This window comes from Emydura macquarii, unplaced genomic scaffold, assembly GCF_026122565.2.
Source record: "Emydura macquarii macquarii isolate MOO-44397 ecotype Brisbane River unplaced genomic scaffold, CSIRO-AGI_Emac_v2 contig_2437, whole genome shotgun sequence".
Taxonomy (NCBI): Eukaryota; Metazoa; Chordata; order Testudines; family Chelidae; genus Emydura; species Emydura macquarii.
The window spans coordinates 569,060-577,708 of record NW_027132574.1 but is presented as its reverse complement, the minus strand read 5'-3'; positions in this window follow the sequence as shown (position 1 = coordinate 577,708).

Genomic DNA, 8,649 nt, shown 5'->3' with positions numbered 1-8,649 from the left:
CTTATCTTGTGCCTTCAAGAGCTTCATCTTGGATACCATATGCTGCATTGTCCCAGAGGAGTGCAGCTGCTTTGGACAGTTTTGAATTAGGAGAAAATCACTGATGTTACTGTGCCCCAGCCTACTGATGGTGTTAGTACCTGTTAGTAAATATTAACCCCTTTAATCCTTTTTGTATATTTGATTCGTTCATATATTAACTTTTCTTTAAGAATCTTTATGATATTAACAAAGAGTATGTTTGCATTCTAAGGCCCAGAATTCGGATCCTTAACCTATAAGTGACCCTATTAAGGAATTCTATGCATTAGGTTGTATCTAATAATCCTTGGTGCCTCCATGACTATAGAACTCCAGATATTCAGGGAAACCATCCCCTAATATATATATAATACTTACATCAGCATATATAAAACTGGGGGATTGATGAGGGATGATTGTTATGGAAGATTTTTTCTATTGGGGAATCAACAGGAAAGAATGATTATGGGAGGAAGAAGGACTCACTGAAAAATATTATTTTGAAGAATGGTTGGTCCTCTCACTGTAAACGATTATGCCTTCACACATCAGTCTGGTCAACTAAGAATGTATGGATATTAAAGGAAATTCTATCAGAACATAAGAAATTACATCAGAACATATGGTTCTGGGAGAGTATTTTTGGCAAAGAGTATCTTTGTCCAAAAACCTTACACAATGACTGAAGTTTTGGAACTTAGTTGGGGAATGAAACTGCTGCATACCACAAGTCACAGTGAAGAAGAGACACAGAGCCAACTCTTTACCTTATATCATGGGTGGTAATGTATCTATTCTTTCTCTATTGTTCATAGTGCTGTACTAATATCTGATGATAATCTTTGATTAAATAATTTCAGTTGACCTTTTATTAAGCAATCTTGAATCATCATTAACTTCAGATACACAACAAGGAAAGAATCTCCACAAATAAACTGGGAACCTGATCAGTGTACATTTCACTGGTTTGACGTGTTCTGGGTGTTTTTGTCATTCTAAGAAGGCAGGCTGATTCAGCCTGTACAAGATATGATTTTGGTATTGCTTTCACCTTAGCTCCAGACACAATAAAATAATATAGTCCAGCTTGAATATGTGGATCACTATTTCTAGATCTTCATTTCAGAGGAAGGAATGTACTATTCTGGAAAAATTGAAGTAATGGAAGGCATTTCTTGCTACTCCGGCTATTTGGGTATCCAAGACTAGTAATGATCCAGTAAGAACTGAGTCAACAGACTACCTTGACGATGGATGGAAGACAAATCTCTTTGATAGTTGCAAAGATCAGTGCCTTAGCTTGCTCCTCAAGGTGTTTTCCTTTCCCCAGCCTCAATATACATACATAATTCAGTTTAAACCTGATGCTTTTAATCAAATGTGAACTTCTTGCAGGCATTGTGACAACTTAGTGACAGTACTGATTACAACTTTCAAAACTTCCCTGAAAGTAGCTTTTCAATATAGGTATTGAAAAGTATGGGATCCAGATTGAGGGATCTTATTCTGTTTGAGAGGAATAATTGCACTCATATTAATTATGTGTAGTCTACTCTGGCTATGTTTTATAAATTGATCATCAGCACTTTTATTAAATGTCTCAAATGCTATAGAATGACTGAGCAATATAAGGACTGAGTTTTCATATTTGTCCAAAATCTATGTTCATGAAGCATCCTAATTTGAAACCTGATTTTAAAAATTCCACAGTGTTGGTGGATACCATATGTTGCTGAAAGTTCAGTGACAACAGCTTCTTGATATGCCTATAAAGTGATATTAAAGACAATATGAGCCTCTTACCAGTCAAATCAGTGTTCAGTTTACTTTCTCTAAATGCCTTGTATGTCCTTGGCTATGTCCACTAATCAGCTAATTACCTCATTAGATGGGAGGACTATGCATATAATAAAGGAATTAAGTGTGACCTTTCTTCTGAAGTTCTCTCCAGTAGAAACCTGACATTACAGAAAGATTCTCAGCTTTTTTATATGAGAAAGAGGATGTCTTGAAAGGAAAGGCTTTGGATTTTATGCAGGCTAAGTACAGGCTCAAGGTATAGCACTGTACAGTGCTCCTTCTTTGTCAGTGCACTAGAAGCATCTCTTTATAACAGCAGATCAAGAAAGTCTCACACTGAAGCAATGTATATAGTTTCCTTTTGTTGACTCGCAGGGAAAATATTTCTGTGATACTTAGGTATTCTGTAGCAAAACCGATGGACTTGGTATGTCTGTTCAGTGATTCAGTTTAGCAGTGTATTCATGAAATATCTACTCATGTTATTGTTTCAGCTTTTTTGGGGTGATGACATCAGTTAACACATCTCAGTTCTATAGAACTCAAGACTCTGTAGTACAGAGGGATGAGAACATCAAGGAAATGTATGTGTTTGGTTTTATTCTTCATTGAGTACTAAAATACCAAAAAAATAGGTTTTCCACATGCACCATTATTTTTGCCAACAGCAGAATTAGAATGGCAGAACAATAATAAAAGCGATTGAAACTAAATATTAGAAGGAAAACTGGCCACATAGTGAAAATTCAGAGTGTACTCCAATGCTTCTCTTAGGCTCCATTTAATCTCCTGCCTATTCTTATACAGTGTGTATATGGGGCACTGGAATACTAGTATCTCCAGTATGAGGATAACACCCAATTCTCTGTGTCTCCCTCACACCTGGTTATGTGGCGCAGCGGACTCAGAAGCCACCGGTTGTAGGTTTGATTCTGCCCACGCCCCTGGGGGGTGGGTCTTCCTAGTGCTGACAAATGCCCTATTTGTATTTGATAAATGGGATATGCATAAGGGCTATTTAGCTGAAGGTCAGTGTTGCTGAAACTGAATTGATGTTGGAAGAATGGGGCAATCAGCTGCAGGTCATGCAAAGGATTATAGCTGCCCCTTTAACTGATGGCATGTGCCCACCATTTGCTATAAGAGTTTGCAAATTAGGGTTATTGTTGTACCCCCGGCTGCTGTTTGACAATCATATAGCAGCAGTGACCAGGTTGACATTTCTTCATATGCATTTGTCCAAGAGTTTTCAATCATTTCTCTCAGATGCAAACCTTGCTACTGTAATCCATGTGTTCCTTACCTCAAAACTATTTGTATTGCAGTAACACCTAGGAAGCCTAGTCATAGAAAAGGACCTCATTGTGCCTAGACCTGTTCAAACATAAAATAAAAAGATGTTCCACCCGCCCCCCCAAGAGAGCTTATGCTACCATGAGTCTACATTGGGATACATCTTAAATTAAATTTACTCAGAGCTTTTCAATGGGAACATGACAACCAAGAATTACCAACCAAAATCTGGTATACTCAACCTATAAGCTATATAAGCGAATAATAATGGGTATAATAGCGCCATTAGTGGAAAGATAGCTGATTGATAACCAGGACGTTCATGCTCTAGCCAAGTTGCAGACCTAGCTCAATACATAAAAGATGCCTTTGAACCTGTAAAATTACAGATGCTGTGTTTGTTTATTTGTTGGCTGCTTATGACACTGTGAACCAGCATGTACTTCTACTGAAACTGGCAAGAATTCTGAGAAATAACAAGATGGTCCAGGTCCTCTCTTACCTGTTCAAAAACCAATGTTTCTTTGTTGAGATAGATAGTCAGAAAAGTTGATGGCATGCTCAACAGATTGGATTGTCCCAAGCTTCAGTGCTAGAACCTTTGCTTTTAATGGCTACACAGATAACCAGCTAAAATTCCCCAGCATGCAAGGAATCATTTATGCAGATTACCTTTGCATTGCAACCCAGTTGAAATGATTTGTTCCTATTGAGCTCTAACTGGCTCCCTGAGCATACTTGGAAAATACTATTATACATGGTTCCTAAATGCCAACCCTAAGAAGACACAAGTGTGTGCCTTTCAAGTGAAAACTCGAGATATCCTGTGTTACTCAGCTGTGGAGTACTGTACCTGAGTATGGGCATATTCAAGCTGTGCACACAAAATTGCTATTGATCTCAATAAATCTTGTAGGACCATTAAGAGACTTTGAGACCAACTGTACTGTATCTGTACTGCCTCATGGGGATTGTACCATTATCAGTGAGGCAAGATGCCTCAGTAAAAAAGGAGACAAGCCATCCATTGCAAGGGCACATTTCACCACCCAAGAGGATGATTTACTGCAAAACATTGCTGTGGAAGGCTAAAAGATAACAAAATGCAGGGAAAGGCTAATGATTTGGGAGAACCTGGTTTCTTAAGGACAATTCCTTCCAGGCACTGACCTAAAAAAACCCAAACCTGATGTACGCTAAATTGAGCGAGTTGGGATGGCAATATGACCAACTGGAAGCTGATGCATGACCCCAATATCAATGTGGAGAGCCTAGGTAAACACTTGAACACATTGCTTGATGCAATGCCCCAGCAACATCCTATACTCCTGAAGAACTATTCGACATATGTGACACCACCAGGTCCTGGATGCAGTTTTGGAGCAACAAGCTATGAAGATGTTTTTGTGACTAAAGATCAAAATTGAGTTTCAAGAGGTCTTGGTTTTACTTCTGGCTCTGGCGAGGTCTTCTTCTATGTACTTTAGTTAGTAACTAATTCTCTTTGTACTTCATTTTCCCCATTCTGTAAAATGGAGATAATACTGTCTACCTCCCAGGTATATTCTAGTGCTGAATTCATCAATATTTTGTAAAGTATATTGAGATATTTGGTCAGAAGATGTGTAGGATTTATTTGGAGGAAAATTACAGAAAGAAAAGTATTTCATCTCTTCTCAAATAACTGATATCTTTATAAAGAATTTGAAGGTTTATTGTTCTTGCATCATTTGCTGAAAGCAACTGCATTTTAATTTTAGCTTGAGAAAATAAATAATGCAGTTAGTTCACCACTAAATGGTATGTCATTTTAACTTAACAATAATTTGTGTTCTCTTTCATACAGAAATATAGTTAAAGTTAAGACCAGCTTTCTGTTTAAAACTTGGTTTTTCTAAATACTCTAAAATCTGTGCGGTTACTCAGATTGCCTTGAAATTTTGTGTTTCTCAGGAGGGCATGGGTTTAGTCAGTGATCCAGATTTGGGGACATTTGAACAAGAAGTTCCTGAGATATCTCCCCTCCCATGCCTCAAAAAATAGCTTTTCTTAAAGTTCACAAGTTTGGACAACAATTTTTGCTAGCTAGCTACAGATCAAACTAGGGCTCCGATGAGCACATCATGATCTCAGATGATTGAGCGTTACACCAACAGAGGGCATGCCATCCACTAGTCCTTTGGGGAAAATCAAATTACAATGTTATTAGCCTAAAACTTTAGTTCTCCTGTTAGGATCAGCACCCTTTGAAATGCTTGGTGAAGGAGCTCCTGTCAGCCCCACATTCCTCTCCAGTGTGTAAGCCATGATTTATGGGAAGGTGACACCCTGCTTCCTGCCCCTGCTCATGTGATTTGGGACCTAAGAGGGCTTGCCCTTCTGGGGAGGTCTAAGTTCCTCTCCTGTACCCCCAGTGTGGTGGTGTCAGAGCCCTGCTACTGACACAACTTACACAATTCTGTATTGAAATGCTGCAGACTGGAACTTTAAGGTACACATGCACCCCGTTGCTTTGATAATTCATATGGGGATCTCATATCACTCAGATCTCATATCACAATCATAGTTCTTTGACACACGTCAGTTAATCCCTAGATCTCCTCATATCACAAGCACATCTGTGCCAAACTGCGTCACTTACTGCCTCCATTATTCAGCCCAGTAATACCAAAAACTCATATAGATACATTTAAATTTTTCTTTCCAATAAACTATAAAACCTTCCTCATGATCTTCCCAGTGCCTCTGTACATAGTAATTTTGAATTTACCCTTTTAGCCAAGGTACTTTATGCCATAACAAAACTACAGATGCTACCTGTGGAATATACTGTAAGCTGCATATTCCTCTTGCATATCAATAAAGAACATTATATTAGAATAATCTATACATATGAATACAATAAGGTAGGGCGTGAACAACATAGGGAAATGTACAATAGAAAATTTGGATTTTCTAATATAAACAAGTAAACCTTAAATTATGTGGATTGGGTTTGTGGTGGTGTTGTTGTTTACAGTAGAAAGTTGCAGTCATCACTGTCTTGTTTTTACTCAGGAAGCAGATGTGAAGTAAATATAGATGAATGTATATCAGCGCCTTGTCTTAACGATGGAAGTTGCACTGATGACATAAACTTCTATAAATGTCACTGTAAGAGAGGCTTTATCGGAACAAACTGTGAGACAAATGTTGATGAATGTTTGCCAGAGCCTTGTCTTCATGGAAGGTGTCTATTTTTATTTTACTATTATTATCTCTGAGAAAATGTACTTAACGAGCAATATTTAAGATTTACTGACAAGGGAAGGTTGATAAAGATAGTTTTAATTATGTTCTTCCCATAAAGTAAGAGTACAAGCACAGTTAAGGATGACAGATGTTGCCTGTTTAAGATAATATAATATACTGGTACATTCTCTCAGTTCTTCTTTCATTTGTGTTCATTAACATAAAGTAATTTTCAATAAATGTGGATTAATTAGATTTTAATACACTTAAAAGCAACTCTCCAGTTATGACATACCAACAGGTCAAAATGAGAAGCCTTTGTTTTATTAGCAGCATGTCTACCCTTTAAAAATCCCTTCAGCTTGCATAATATACCTCATCCAAAACCCATTAAGGTTAATTAGAAAAAAAATCCTATTGATTCTGTAAGATTTAGATCAGATCCCCACATGATTATTAAATATGTGGCTAAAAAAAGAATGTTATAGTTGGTGCTGGAGTTAGAACTATTAACTATGATCTTTACAATTGTATTTTGTATTTCAGATGTATAGACTTGGTAGATGGGTATCAATGCTACTGTGAAACAGGATGGACTGGCTCAAGATGTGAGATCAATATTAATGTAAGTCTTTAATTTTAATTTTGTGGGGAATGGATAACATACCATTTGAAACTCAATTTGACTTCAATAACTTTTAAACATTTCTGTGTATTGAAAACACAAGACAAAAATTGAATTGTTTTAATCCATTTTTGAAAAGTTTTGTTACTTGTAACTAATATGAAACTGTATTAGAAATAGTATTGAGAAAATGCATTAAGATTTTAGTAATGGACTGTTTATGGTAATATGAAAGGCCAAAGAAGAATGAATTCTAAATTCCCTGAAAATCAGTTATGCATCAGTTTAGCGTAGCTATTGTCTCTAACATAACTGACACGGTTGACTGAAACGTAACTACATTTTGAATTGTAAACAATGGAATGCAATAGCTTTGTGTTGCAAATGAATCCTATGGACAAGAAGTATATCCTAAATTCCTTATCTTGAAGATAGTCACAATCCGTAAATTTAAAATGACATTTTCCAGGCAGTTTTATAAATCTATGATATAAAACTGTAGGTTATAAAATTACATCCTATTGTTCCTCCACTGAAAAACTTGCATGGCTTCTTTGTATCCTAGAGGCAAGGTGAGTGAGGTAATATCTTTCACTGGACCAACTTCTGTTGGTGAGAAAGACAAGTTTTCAAGTTTACACAGAGTTCTTCAGATCTGCAAAATGTACTCAAAGTCACAGCTAAATGCAAAGTGGAACAGATATTTTAGCATAAGTATTTAACACATATTTCAAGGTACCATTCAAAGTGAACTCGCCAGTTAACACCCCTCCAGTCATAGAGGAAAAAAGGCAACTGGGGAGAGAAGACAGCAGTTACTGGATTATACATTGTTGTAATAAGCCATAAATACAATATCTCTATTCAGTCCATGGTTTTTAGTGCCTAGCAAAGTTATGAATTTAAGCTCCCAGGGTCATCTTTTGAAAGTGTGTGCTGGTCTCCTTTGAGAATGAAGACAGAGAGGTCATATATACAGCAATTGTTCTTTGAAAAGTGTTCACCCAGAGGTGATATGGTGTTTTTGTCTTTTATCATTTTTCTGTTTGAGTTCATTCGAGAGCATAATGATTGTCTGGTTTCACCCATATAGTTTTGGTTAGGGCATTCAGTGCACTGGAAGAGGTAAACCACATGTGATAGGCATTTGTAGGATCCAAGTTTCTTGAAAAATGTGTTGTGGAGTGTATTGATCATTGTAGCAGTGGAGATATGTCTGCAGGTTTTGCATCTGTTGGTCTGGAGGGTCTGGTGCCACTTTGAGTTGGTGTGTCCTGGTCTGTGTGGAGTTTGCTTCTGATGATGAGCTTGCAGAGTCTGGAGGGGTTGTTTGAAGGCCAGAAGAGGAGTTCAGGAAAGCCTTTTTTAGGATGTATCAACTATGGGTTGTAATTGTTTAATGATATCCCATATGGATTCCAGTGTGGGGTGGCAGGTGACAACTGGGGTTTGTGGTCGGAGAAATGTTTATTTCCATATTGAAGCAGGTTCTTTCAGAGTATTTGGGTGGCCCATTCCATGATGCAATTGACCTTTCTTGTGAAGAGTCCTTGTTTGATGAAAGAAGGTATAAGTGTATTAAGGTGTATAACCCAGAGTTTCTCCTATTCTGTGGTATCTGCGTGCATGGCTGTAGACAGCAGATTTCTTGATGTGTTTGGGGTGGTTACTGGATATGT